At 35.5% G+C, this 15,285-nt stretch overlaps 1 long non-coding RNA gene across 1 annotated transcript in view; it reads right to left on the bottom strand.

The window, feature by feature from the left end:
* The window catches only part of LOC103102415 (uncharacterized), a 149,293-nt gene that overhangs the window by 38,947 nt on the left and 95,061 nt on the right, over window positions 1–15,285 (bottom strand). The window contains exon 6 of the long non-coding RNA XR_464176.3: window positions 5,099–5,184. This is a non-coding gene — a long non-coding RNA (uncharacterized LOC103102415). The remainder of the gene's footprint in view (window positions 1–5,098; window positions 5,185–15,285) is intronic.

Here is a 15,285-nt window from a genome sequence, read left to right as displayed (position 1 = left end):
ATTCCAATTGCAAAGGAAAGCCAAAAAACCTTTTCTTTCACTTGGAATGGGACTCAGCTGACATGGGGAAGATAACCAATGAGATTCTGCAATAGCCCAAAAGCATTTTGCCAAATCTTGCAACAAGATTTAAAGAACATCCAATTCAATAAAAGTAAAATCATGTACTATGTGGATGACATCCTTCTTGCATTACCATACACTAAAGTTTGTTACCAGGACAGTAGAAAACTTTTCCTAGAGCTATATAAGAAAGGCCACAAAGTTTCCAAATCAAAGCTACAAAGGATCATGCCTAAAGTGGAATACCTAGGATTTATCTTGGAAAAGGGAATGAGCAAGATTTCCAAATAAAGAGTAGAGGACATACAGAAGTTCAGCGTGCCAAAGACTAAGAAACAACTGAGAGCCTTTTTAGGAGTGACAGGTTTCTGTAGACAATGGATCCCAGGCTATAGCCAAATAACAAAATGCCTTAAGGACTTAACCAAAACCACAGTCACAGAACCTTTGAAACTACCAAAAGAGTATCTCCAAGGCTTGGCACAGCTTAAAGAAGCAATCATAACAGCTCCAACCTTAGGTATTCCAGACTACAACAAAGAATTCCATCTCTTTGTATATGAAGCAAGAGGCATACCTTCTGGAGTATTAGTCCAAACTTTAGGATCCAATTTTAGGCCAATGGCATATTGTAGTACACAGTTGGATATTATTGAGAAAGTAATGATTCCCTGTTTGAGAGCAATCACAGCTACAGCAACTATGATTCAAAAGTCATCTGATTTGGTATTAGGATCAAAACTTAATGTCCACCCTTCACACCAACTAGAATCCATATTGAAGAAATGTCATTTACAAGCTTGCACACAGCAAAGACTTTCTCAATATGAAATTGTGTTACTAAGCAACAAAAACATCACTTTAAAATGTTGTCAACCATTGAATCTGGCAATCTTGATTCCAAATCTGCTGTTTGAAGGGGAACCCATGCATAATTGTCAGGAAACAATATCATTAGTAGAAAAAACAAGAAATGATTTAAAAGACACTCCCCTGGAACAACCTCACATTGAAATGTATACATATGGTTCGAGCATGATAGTTAACGGAGAAAGGTACACTGGAGTGGCAGTAGTAACACAAACAGAGACATTGTGGTATGTGTCCTTACCAAAACACATGAGTGCTCAAGGGGAAGAGCTAGTTGCTTTATTAAATGCTTTGCAAATTGGGAAAGATAAATGGGTCAATATTTACATAGATTCCCAGTATGCATTCTCAGTAATTTATGCCACAGCAGAAATTTCAAGACATAGAGGATTTTTGACAAGTGCAGCAAAGAGATTGCATATTCCAACATAAAAATGCAACTTCTTGAGGCCCTATATCTGCCCAAGGAAGTGGCAATAATCCACTATAGATCACACACAGGGGCTAATTATCATGTGTCCTTAGGAAACCATAGTGCTGACATAACAGCAAATTTTGGAGCTAGAGAAGGACCTCTACATGTATTGAATTTCTCTGGTTGAACAGGTCAATCTAACTAATACCTACAATGAACAGGAAATTCAATCATGGATAAAGAACTTAGGGGTGAAACAAATTAAAGGTATATGGTTTTCACAACTAGGCAAGCCTAGAACGTTATTCTATCACGTGTGCAATGCAATACATGCACAAGGAAACTATGGAACCCAAGGCGTGATCGATTTTGTACGACAATTTTGGACTGCACCAGGAATATCCTCCTATGCCATAAGAGTTTGTCAAAAATGTAAAATTTGTATGCAGTTCAATCAAGGAATTTTTAAGACCAAAGGGTTAGGAAGTCACCCCTTAGCATATTCTCCATTTGAATGCATACAGATAGATTTTATCAATATGCCAAAAGACAAAGGTTTTAAGTATTGCCTGGTCATCATAGACAGACTGACTAGATGGCCAGAAGTTTTTCCTGCCAAAAAGAACAATGTGTCATTTGTGGTCAAAATCCTATTAAAAGATTCCCACAAAATTGTACTCAGGCCATGGAAGTCACTTTACTCAATCAATATTAAATGAAATTTATAAAAATCTAGGAATGCAAGAACCATACCACACACTGTATCATCCCCAAAGTTCAGGGCAAGTGGAGAGATTAAAGAAAGACATCAAAACATTTATAGGAAAATTTTGTGCAGAAACACACCAACAATGGACTGACATTCTGCCATTAGTTCTGTTTCATCTTAGAACAAGACCCAGTGGAGATCTGTACATCTCTCCATTTGAGATGCTATATGGACATGCAATTTGGCAAGGAAGGACTTGTAAACCAGCTTACATTGCAATGATAGGTGGAGATTGTCAATTAACAAAATATATACAAGCTTTACAACCAAGAATAGCAGAGTTGCTTGAAATGGGCTTGATATAACAAACAGTACCCCTGGATTAAAATTTGCACAAAATCAGGAGACATAGTATACTTAAAAAATTTCAATAGAAAATTGGCTACAGACATAAAATGGACTGGACCACATGAAGTATTGCTTACTACCCCAATAGCTATAAAAATTGCAAGGAAAGACTCATGGTTCCACTGTTCCCATGTAAAACCTTGCTCCCTATATCTGGATAGAAGTGCCTCTATTCCTGATTTTCCCAACTGTGTGCTCTCCCTGGATTCCTGTGATTGTGTCATAGACAAAAGATCTTAAGGGAAGCAGTTTGAATTGTAAGGCGAGTCTTTAGGGGCGTCAGCCTGCAGAGACAGGCCCAACCAGCTCTGAAAGTCAGAACTTTTCTTCCTCTTGTTGTCTACTGCTAAGACTTTTAAAATTAAGAAAGCTATCATAGATATAGCATAGACAGGAATAACAGAAACCCTCCACCAGCCTGTGAGGCCTGGCTTCAGCTCAAAAGCTGAGAGAGACACAAACCTCATCTAGGGAATCCCTCTTCCCTCTTCCCTGATACCCTCCCAATGCAATTTGTTATTAAAAGTTATCTTTATTTGAATATCGCAGTCAGATAAGAGTAATAACATTTCAGGGGACAGAGAGGGAGCTGAATCCAAGGACAGCCATTCAACTATGAACTGTCCTTATTGAACCCCTGCTGGGCGACTAAGTCTGGGGGAAGGCTTGTCCCTCAAGAGGGCCCATGCTTACCTGCTCTGGGGTATCTGCAACCTGAATCCATAGAGAAGACATCCCCTCAGGTTATCATAAGTGGCCCATTTCTTGGGAACCCCATTTTTTCAAAATAGCCTCACGGCAGGGGGCATCTTTCTCCTTTTACCTCACCAGCAGCCATATTCCCTCTCTCCCTTCAACTCCTCCATTTCCTGATATAAAATCTTCCATATCCCCTGTTCATCAATTCCACTCAATTTTCTCAATAAATATTACAGTATCTTCAAGCAAAAGCTGGATGACCCACTTGGTATGTATCTTATCGTGCAAATTTCTTTCTGGTTAGGACTTTGTTAAAAGGAAAATTCTTTTGGGCTTCAACCCTGATTAATAAGGCAAAACTCAGGAAGAAGAGAAATAAAAGGAATTTAATAAAAAATACATCAAAGTAGTAACACTTTGATGTGCTGATCATGATAGATCAGCAAATGATTTGAGATGCAACCAGCTTTTATTGATAACTTTCATAATGAGATGAAAAACAATTTGGATAGGTCCATATCAACAAAATAGGATGAACTATTGTGTCTCAGCTCCTCACAAATTTCCAGTCTAACAGGTAAGGCATGACCAGGTAATACTGGACAATTTGATAATAAGAAAGCTGAAAACTGGTTGATATCCCTCCCAACAGAGATCCCTTAACACTGACTCATAAGCAGAACTGGGAACTCTGGGGAAAATGAATCAGCACAACTTTCAATAATTGGGCTGGATAGTTGTTGAGATCTCTTCCAACTCTCAAATTCTCTGATTCAGATTCTGGGACCTGTTTTCTATTTTTGTCTATTTTCTAGTCCTATTGATTTCTTCTCTGTAGTTCTATAGCATAGACCAGTGATGACAAACCTTTTAGAAAGAGAGTGCTGTCCCCCCCAACCATGTGTAGTGCTCCTCCCCCTTGCCACCCCCCCCTGAGTGCCAGGTGTGCCACCCCCATTTACCCTACACAGGGGAGGTTGGAAGCTCTCCTTTTGGCTGCTGGGTGGAAGGGTGGATGAAGTGAGGAATGTCCTCAGGAAGTGGAGTGAGCGGGAGGGGAGGGTCCTGAGGACTCTCCTTCCTTCCAGTTCTGCCACCTATAAGCTGCCTACCTTACCCCCTATGCACTTCCATTGGGCTGCTGGGCATAGGGCAAGGGGATGGGGAAAAATGTCATCAGAAAAAGTAGAGAGGGCAATGGGAGCAGCTCCACTTGAGTCCCTCTGCCTTTCTAGTAAGGAACTCTGATGGGGTGGGGAGGGTGGCCAAGAGCCCACAGAGAGTGCTCTCTGCATTTCATCTTCAGTACCCATGTCATAGGTTTGCCATCACTGGTGTAGACTATTTCACACACAATTAAAGGCATTTACTTCCTACTGCCTCTGCTAAGGAATAATGGCAGCTGGCCAAATTGGCATTCTTTTGATATTTTGAGGGGGGAAATAATATGCCCCTTTTAAAAGATTCTTATTTTTATTTTTAATTTTTTAAACATGAATAACACAACACATACTGACCAAACAGAGAGGAGTTTCCCCTTGCTAATGTACCAGTATAGAAATTAAAACTGGAAATTAAATCATCTAATATAATTTGCTCATTTTATAATTATAAACCTGAAGTCAGAGAATATAAATGATTTACTAAAGGTCACATAGCAAGAAATGAACTACAAACTCAAAAATGGCAAGAGAGTAGGCATATTACTCTTTAAATTACTCTATCATAAATTCAAAGGATCATAGTTTGCTTTGACCCTCCCTCCCAGCGCCATATATGTTATATTGCCTCTCCTGTGCCAGAGGGTTACCCTAAGGGATTGAGGGAGGTCATATCTCTATTGCTATCAGTCTGAATACCCCTCGTTGCCTCCCAACTGTTAAAGCCCCAGTACCATTTCAGAACTTAATATCAATTATCAAGAACAAATTTACCTTGAAACCCTTGATCCATATTCTCCCAAGACTGTTTGTGAGACACTCTTGGTCTTTCAGGGGGCGGGCTGCGAGTAGCTCAGTTCCTATAGAGGACAAATTTATGTTCAGAACTAGTATAACTGCTGGGTGAGTCCTTCAGGTAGGCTGGGGTCTTGTTCTCAAAATTCTATTTCATATTCCTCAAGGTATCAATATCCCACATCATGCAAAACTCATCCTGGATTTCAAATTCCTGATTCCTATGGCTCACTCTCCTAACCAAAGTTACCTACCCTTACCTGTAGATAGAACAGAAAAAAATAAACTATAAAGTCAGCTTAGGGACCATGTGATTTTAAGGAATAAGTCCCTAACTGCTTGCCCCTTATCAATGGTCTTTCATCAGACACTGAATGAGCTACAACTCTCCCTGCAGAAATGAATCAAAAGATTTACAAAAATTGCTCTGCTGTTTTTGAAGAGGCCAACAATCCATCTATGCAATGAATTTGAAAAAAAATTCCCACAAATGAGTCACATCCTAATGCATATGGTACACAGCCCTTCTGCCTGGGTTGCGTCACATATTATTGAAAAATGTTAGATTATTGAGAGATAAAAATTAAAAGTAGGGAGAAGCTGAGTGACTTAATGGATTGAGAGTCAGGCCTAGAGACAGAAGGACCTAGGTTCAAATCTGGCCTCAGACACTTCATAGCTGTGTGACTTATGGCAAGTCACTTAACCCCTTCTGCCTAAGCCTTACTGTTCTTGTGCCCTAGAACCAATATACAGTATTGATTCTAAGACAGAAGATAAGGGTTAAAAAAAAGGATGAGTAAAATAGTTAAATATATATGTATATATGTGGTATTCATTTAACTTTATAACCTTGTACAAATTCTATTAATTATTAATAAATCACTATCTTAGATTAATTATTTCCTTTGGCTAAATACTGATTAATTTTATCATCTAGGACCATATTAAAAAGGGTCAAAGATTCTCATTCTCTTCACGTTATCACACTTTTTAAAATTTCCAGTTATTTTTATTTAAATATATAACATAATATAACAAGAATAATATAATTAATTGTGAATTATAATAAATATGCTTGTCCAGAAATAATTTTTTCATTTTATATATGTTCAAAACTCTGGCTCTTTCTTTATCCTCCTCCTTTCCCCCTCAACACCTCCCCCAAAGGGCAGGTAATATGATATAGGTTGTACATATATTATTATATAGACAAATTTTGCTTATACAAGAGAAAAATTCATGGAGGAAAAAAGTGAAGAATGGTATGCTTCAGTGTGCTTTTAGATTCTGTTTGTTCCATCAATAGTGGTATATATCCTTTTCCATCCAGAGTCCCTTGGAGTTTCCTGCATAGTTGCCTTATTAATAATTAAGTCATTCACAGTGGATCTTCATATATTACTATTGTTAATATGTACAGTGTTCGCTTCGTTCTGCTTAATTCACTTTGCATCATTTTATGTTTTTCCAGACTTTTGTGTATGTTTATGATCATCTATTTTGTCATTTCATATGGCATAATAATATTACATTACAATTTGTTGAGGTATTCCCCAGTTGATGGATCTCCCCTCAGTGTCCAGTTCTTTAACACTGTAAAAATATCTGCTTTAAATATTAGAACACATATTTTCTTTTCCTTTTTCTTTGATCACCTTAGAGAAAAAATCTTATATTGGTTATTACTGGTTCAAAAGATATACAAAATTTTATAACTTTTTGAGTATAATTTCAGATTGCTCTACAAAATGGTCAGACAGTTAACAGTTCTATCAATAAAGAATTAGAGTCCCTATTTTTCCACATTCCCTCCAACTTTGTCATTTTGCCCTTTTAACATTTTAGTGAATCTCATTGGTATGAGACATTCCAGAATTGTTTTGATCTGCATTTCTCTAGTCAATAATGATTTAGAGCATTTTTTTTCATAAACTTATACATAGCTTTGATTTCTTCATCAAATTCTCTCTTCATATCTTTTGACCATTTTACATTTAGAGAATGGTTCATATTCCTATATATTTGACAAAGTTCTCCATATATTTTAGATATGAGACTTCTGTCAATAAAATGCTTACCAAACTTACTGCTTTCCTTCTAATCTTAGGTACATTAGTTTTATTTGTACAAAACCTATTCAATTTTTCATATTCAAAATTATTTCATAATGTTTTCTATCTCTTATTTTTAAATTCACCAATCCATAAATCTTCATATTCCCTGTTCTTTTTATTTGTTCATAATATCTCCTCACATGCTATTATAAATAAAATTAATCTTAGAGACTTTATACTAAGTTTATAAGTATTTATTAATAAAAAGAAAGAAGAACTATTACCATTCTAATTACCCAAAGTCTGTAGCTACATTGCTTCTGCTTCATCAGTTCCTATATTCCCAACCAGACCTAGTCCATTTCACAAGGTGGGGCCAGGAGGCCCAGCTATCCACATGGTCATCAGGCCAGACAAATGAAGGCTAGCCAAGGAACTGGATTGAGTTCAGGAAGGGATCAGAGCCTAAGAGGCTGTACTTCCATTTTCCCAATGCAGTGTGATCCCCAAATAGCATTCTAGTGAGAGAGTTCCTTTCAGAAACCAAAAAATGGCTAACAGTTCCCACTTATTCTGGCTCTTAGGTCTTGCTCAAGATGTAAAACTTTCCTCATATTTTGAATGGAAAGGCTAAGTCATATTTTCTGGGGGACTTCAATTAGCCCATCCTGGAAGACATAAACTGCACTATCACTCTTAATCTACCTTATTGTGCATATACCATGTGGTAATAGGGAATGGAAGAGGTAAAGGGAAAGAGAGACTATGGAGGGCTGGTACAGTAAATGCATAAAGGTAGCCTCTGTGCTGAGAGACAAATCTTTGTAGTTCCTTCACACTCAACTCACAAAAGGATACACTGGATAAATTTAGGTGAAGGATGACAGGATCAGTGTTTTTGCTTAAACTTCTGGGGAGAATAGTGGATTTTACTCTTCAAGGCTTTACTGGTAGTTGGAACCCCAGAAGTCCCCTTTGTCTGGCAGGCAGACTGTTGCTATTGCTTTCTTGTTTAGCCTAAGGCTAATGGCTAGCCAGCCCACCACCCTCTTTTCTTTGTGTCTTCTTTCAATTCAAATCTGACTGCCATTTTCTATTTAAAAGATGGTTTAATAATTTTAGTAATAAGAGAAAAGGGCAAGGGATTGTGGGAATAGGAGACCCTAGAGGCTTTCTTTGCTTCTTTGTTTGGCTCAGCTTCAGCTTATTTATCGTCTTCTTTAGCTAGCCATTCTCTCTATCCTAACTAAACAAATGTTAAGTGTCCTTCTTGGGAAGGTCAAGGGATGGAAAGGATCTTCAGTGTAACACCCTGAAATTAAGGGGTCAGCCCCTTTCAGCAGCTATAGTTGTTTGGTTCTTCCTCTAATAGATGCTCTCAAACATACAGGAATCTTCTTCTTCTGGGTGAGGGAAATTGAGGCAAAATTTTTCCACAGATTGGGATATAGAGCTCCAGGTCGTTGCTCTACAACTGAGCTCAGAGGGCAAAGACCCTTTCTGTTTAGCAGTTTCTTACACAATACTCTTCTCTCACTCCGACTGTCACTCCCTCCTCCTCTCACATTCCAAATGATGGCTACTCAATCTCAGTGGGCAGAAATGCAAAAGCTTGATTCACAGTTTTCCTTTGCACACTAGTTCCTGCCAAACTATTTTCTTGTTTTCTCAACAATTTTCACCAAATAGCAAATTCCAAAAACTTGAAACTTTACCTTTAACAAACACTAGGTTACTAAAATCTTTGCAATTGTTTGTTTTATGACTCTTTTATTCACTGACCTACTTTTCTATTTCATAGAAAGAACCAGATAGTTTTGACAATTTCTTTATAATATAGTTTGAAATCTTGTACTGCTAGACTTCTTTCCTTAACATTATTTTCATTATTTCCTTTAATATTCTTTTTTTTGTTTTTTTTTTCCATATGAATTTTGATATTATTTTTTCTCTTTCAATAAAATTGAAATGGCATTCAATAAGTAGATTAGGGAGAATTGTTATTTTTATTATATTGGCTCTGTCTAGCCATGAACAATGGATATTTCTTCAATTATTTAAATTTGATTTTTGTTTTATTTAAATGTTTTATGTTTTGGGGAGGATTTGGGGAAAGTTATACTTGTAGGCATTGTATTCAGTCTTTAATCTCTTCTTGCAGGAAATTTGATGATATGGAGAAATGCTAATAATTTGTGTAAACTTACTTTATATCCTGCTACTTTGCTAAAATTATTCATAGTTTAGAAAAGTTTTAGTTGAATCAAAAGGATTTTCTACATATATCATCATATCATCTGCAAAAAAAGAGATAGAGGCATTAACTCTTTGCCCATTCATATAACTTCAATTTCTTTTTCTTTATTGTTAATCCTATTATTTCTAGTACAATATTAAATAATATCAGTGATAATGGGCATCCTCAAATTTTCCTAGTCTTATTGGTGAAAATGTGAAATTTTATTTATTAATTATTAAAATTAGTTTATCTCTTATGATCCTCTATACAGTATCTATAACTATGATGTTAGGAGGGTTGGTTTCAGTTCTTAATTAATTGTGTATGAGCAGTGATAATTAAGGAGAAGAGTTAGCTTAAGAGCTCCTGTTATCATCCCTGGATTGTTAAATGCACAGCTTGACAGAATCCTGATATCAGATAAAAGATAACAGAAGTAAACATATATAGTCAGTTGTAGAAGAAAAAAAATATTACTAGTATTTACTTTTATAAGAACTTATGTCAATAATAGCATCCTCAGATTTTATGACTCAGAGAGACAATTCTGTTTATGTATTAGTTAAAAGATCAATAAGTTTCTTTAAAAGTCATTGTCTGAGGGTATTAGTTATAGGATCAATAAATGTTTGGACTTTGTACTATAATTTATTACCTCTTAGCTAACATACTGTGAACATTTGGTTTTGTTAACTTCTGTTCAGTATTAATTATCAAAAGCCTGTATAAACAATTCTGAAATCCAAAAAATGTATTTGCCACAGGCTGTGTGGTGAGATCTCCAGCTCTAATTTCCACAATTAAAGTTGGAGATTCATCTCAGAATGATTGCCCAGATATATTTATTTCTTACTCAGGGAAACCTTCTAACTTTTCCTCATTAAAGATTATGTTTGCTGATGGCATTAAATATGTACTCATCAGTCTAAGAAAAAATCCATTTATACCTATGCTTTCAAATGTTTTTAATAGGAATGAGACTTTTATTTTGTCCAAAGCTTGTTCTGCATCTCTCAATATCGTCATATGATTCTTGTTATGATTTTTCTGAAACAATAAATTATTTTAATAGTTTTCTTCATATTAAATCATCCCGGCATATCTGTAATAGATTCCCACCTCACTCCATCACTCTTTAAGTGATGTAATTTGCCCCATTTTAATTCTCTCTTCCCTTTTCTTGTAGTACAATCATCTTTTTCATCCCATGACATTTTTAACGTGTCATTTTAGAGCTTATCACACCCACTGTCTATGCATACTTCTTCTACTACTATGATAATGATAATGATTTTTAAGAGATACAGATATTATCTTTCCATATAAGAATATAAACAATTTGACCTTATTAAAGGCCTTACATTTTTTCTCTTTATTTACTTTTTCATGCTTTTCTTGAATTTTGTATTTGAATTTCAAATTTCTTTTTCGATCTGGTCTTTTTAGGAATGCTTGGAAATCTTCTGTTTTATTAAATGGCCACACCTTCCACAGAAATAATATAGTCAGTTTTGATGGATAGGTGATTCTTGACTGTAAACCCAGTTCCCTTGTCTTCTGGAATATCATAATCCAAGCCTTTTAATCCTTCAATGTAGAAACTGTGAGATCTTGTGTAATCCTGACTGGTACTTCATGATAATAGAATTGTTTCTTTCTTGCTGTTTATAATATTTTCTCCTTGACCTGGAAGCTCTTGAACTTGGCTATAACATTCCTGAGAACTGTCATTTGGGGATTTATTCCAGGAGGTGATTTGTGCATTCTTTTGATTTCTATGTTACTCTTTTGTTCAGTTTTCTTTGATAATTTCTTGTAATATGATGTCTAGGCTTTTTTTTGGTCATGATTTACAGGTAGTCTAATAATTCTTACATTGTTCCTCCTGGACCTATTTTCTAGGTCAGATGTACTTTTAAATGAAATACTTCATATTTTCCTTCTAATGTTTCATGCTTTTGATTTATTTTTATTGTTACTTGATGTCTCATGAATGTCAGACCTTGCTGACAGGGGATCCAACCTGAGACTAATGAGACAAAGAGTGGAGTTACATAGCAAAACTTTATTTAGAGGAAAGAGTGGGTAGAAGAGAATGGGAGGCCAATGGCAGTAGAAGAGGCAGTGGAGTGGATAGGTGGGAGGAAGGGGGGGTGCCTGAAACCTGGGGACAGTTAGGAGTCTGAACCTGGGTAGAGAACAGAAAAATTTCTTAAAGGGTAGTGGTCTGGGATGAGGTAATCTGTATTGTCTCTGTTGGTTCAGGTGAGCTTGTTTGTGTTCATATGATTAGATGGCTGTAAGGGGGTTAGGAAACTCAGTCTTTGGGAGAGGGAAGTTCTTAGGCCTGATGGTCAGTGATGAAAGAGATCATTTTTCTAGGCCTGACAGTCAAATTAGCCAAATCCTAATGTGCTGCACAGTTTTTCTGGGACTTCATCTCATGGTTTGGACAGGTGCTGGGGTAGAGGAGGTCTATTGGTCTAAGTAGGGATTATGGAAAGGTGGGTGTGGTCCCAGGGTCTATCAGTAAAGTCATTGGCTTCTATTTGACAAATTCTAATTTTTAAAGACTCAATTTCTTCCACAACCTTTTAATTCTCCTTTTCCATTTAGTCTATTCTACTTTTCATGGAAATCTTTTCTTCTTTGGATTTTTTTGCCTCTTTTTTGAGTTAACCAATTTTGCTTTTTAGGCTATTTTCTTTTTTTCCTTTACTTTCATTTATTTTTCCCATTTGTCTTTGAGCTATCTAATTTGATATACGTTCTTCCAAAATTTGAGAGCAATTTCTATTTTTCTATAAAGTTTTACATGTGGTTGCTTGGATCTCACCATCCCCTATTTACTCTGCTTTGTAATTTGTCTCCATACAAATTTTTTAGGGCTAGGTGTTTCTTTTGCTCTTTCCTCATTTTTCTGAGCATTTTTTTTGCCTGTGGTCTGGAAATTCTGAAAAGCTGTTGATTCTGTCTCCTCTACTGATGGCTTGCAAGACTTGGCACTGTAAACTATTTTACCCTGGGGCTAGTTCTTCACCACAGTGCATGCTTGAAAGGTCAAAGAGTTATGGACTTCTGGGTCTCACTGCAGTGTGCTGCCAGGGTCCGGGACTTAAAGGGGTAGACCTAGGTTGTAGGGTACTGTTTTACTAGTGTAGTGCAGGTGCCAGGATCCCAAAGTTGGCCTCTACCCAGGCTCAGAACCTGTCACAGCAGGGGTGTGTGTGTGTGTGTGTGTGTGTGTGTGTGTGTGTGTGTGTGTATGTGTGAAGAAATGGTCTGCCAGCATTCCTCTGTGTATCGTTTAGCTCCTGGTTCACATATATCACATGAAAATAGACCCTGCCTGCCTATTTTTAAAATTTTATTCAGTGAAAGAGCCTGACTCACTCCATCTAGCTATCAGTATTTGACTCATCATTTTAAGGTTCTTTTTAAAGTTTGACATGGAAAGATTTTCAACTTGGAAAGATTTTCATAGTGGTTTCAGCTTTTGCTGTTCATAAGCCATCATCTTTGTTCTGCCTCTTTGTTTTTCTTTATTTAATTATAACATTTTGGGGTCTTAATATATGGTCAATTTTTCTAAAAGTTACATGTCCCTCTGAGGAAAAGGTATATTCCTTCTTATCCCTGTATACTTTTCTAGTTATCTATAACATCTGGCTTAGACTGGATTTTTTTTTATCTCCTCAACTTCTTTCTTATTTATTTATTTTTCTTTAGATTTATCCAGTTCTGAAATGGGAAAATTAAAAACCCCTACTATTGTAGTTTTGTTGTCTATTTCTATTTTTAATTCCTTTAGCTTTTCCTTTAAAAATGGATGCTATAAGATATGATGCATATAAGTTTAGTCTTGGTAATGCTTCATTATCCATCATATATTTGAACATGATGAAGTGATTCTTTTTATTTCTTTTAATTAAATATATCTCAGCCTTACCCTTATTTGACATCATATTACTATCCCTGCCTTTTCTTTCTTACCTAATGCAAAATATCTATCTACTAAGACACTTAGCCACCTGATAACTATTGTGATTTTTGAAAAAAATATCTTGAGTGTCACTGTCAGAAACCTCTTATTGGAGTACAGATACTACTATTTGTATCTTTTTAATATCTCTTATATTCTCATGCCTTACATATGACACTCTTCAATAGATGTAATTAGCAAAAAAAAAAGCTGACTGAGAATACCCTTCCTTTTTCATTTTTAAAGTGGAAAAAAATTACAAAATTAACAATAAAAATCTTAAAATATAACATCTGCCTTTGAAATATTCCACCTCCTTCTATCAACTAGAATAATAGGAGGGGTGTTTAGGGTTATCAGTAGAGAGTTAGGTAGTCTATTTCAGGTAAAACAACAACATTTGAGTAGTATAAGATTAAAATTAATATCCAATAACTCCAACTATTATATTTTATAAGATTTATTAATAATCACTTGAAGTAGAGAAAAGTAAAAACTGTGAGGACCACAAAAGCAGAAGACAGGGCAGGGTTATGCAAAACTTTATCTACAAAATGTTACACCTTCTGTGGGGATAAAAGAGGAATTCTGGGAAATGAAGTCTTGGGGTACAAAATTTTAATTACACAATAGACATGTTCATACCCAATCACAATACAACTGTTTACATGCATAAATGCACATAAGTCTGATCTATATAAATATTAACTTCTAGTGAGAGTCACACAACTGCCCAGAGGGAAATGTTTGCAAATATGTTTCAAAGGCAAAATTTTGACTATGTGGCCTGAGGTTACATTTCGACAATATATGTAAACTGGGTCAAGAAACCAAAATAAAATGAAATGAAATGAAAAGTCAGCACTTTTAGGAAAATATTGAGTTTTAACAGCTTTGGCTTATTTGATTGGGTATACATATTTATTAAGGCAATTTCCAAAGGGATTTAAAAGTACATCTTATAGTACCAGGGTAATTCCAAAGTTTCAGTGTGATATAAATCACATAACAATGATTCTATATTAAGAAACTTTTATTTTTGAAGTCTAAGGTTAGTATCAGTAGATATGCAAATTATAGCAGTTACACAATAAACTTGTAAGAAAATCAATGAGAATCATTTCTAGCTAGCTGGTATCAATTTGTTCAGCATACTACATCATTGTTTCTCAGATTTAGCAGAACAAATTCCCAAATAGAAATCATATCATTTTAGAGTTTGCACCTCATTATGGGAATGTCATTTAAACAGGAAACATAATAAAAAATGACAAAGCAAATGACATCTAAATGAGAGAGCTTGATAGAATGTAACAAAGATAGAATATAGGAAATATATTTGTATTTTTGAGCAATATCTTTATAAAAGCTAAAAGGAAGACAGAAGAGAAAAATACCCTTGCAAATGAAATATGAATCAATGCGCTCATTTTATTCATAGAATACATAGATAAGAGGAGAAAGGGGATATGGACCATTAAATATGGGGAATGATATTTGGTTGGTGAGAAATGTCTATCACAATTTTAGACCTGCTAAGTAATGTATGGGGAAATAATGATTGTACAAATTCAGGGAAAACTTGGGAAAATGAAGATTCAAAAGTGCGGATCCCAGGCTGTTTAGAAAGCTTTAACAGTTGATTTTTTTCATTCATCCTAAAATTAAGAAGTTCTTAATCTAGGGTGGTATTCTTCTAGGTCAGTTACTAAAAACCACACCATCCTTAGATTTGAAATGTAACTTGATTGTTGACGCTCTAAATTTGAAACCTGTGTGCAGTGATCAACAAATATGTCTGTTACTGAAGGAACTAATCATTCTTTACATTTTTTTTAACTATTAAAGAAATAGAGAAAAAGGAAGTTACGACTAAATGAAATGATGG

Source organism: Monodelphis domestica, chromosome 3 (assembly GCF_027887165.1).
Source record: "Monodelphis domestica isolate mMonDom1 chromosome 3, mMonDom1.pri, whole genome shotgun sequence".
NCBI lineage: Eukaryota > Metazoa > Chordata > Mammalia > Didelphimorphia > Didelphidae > Monodelphis > Monodelphis domestica.
Note: the sequence above shows the minus strand (reverse complement) of the source record. Positions and strands in the feature narration are given on the sequence as shown.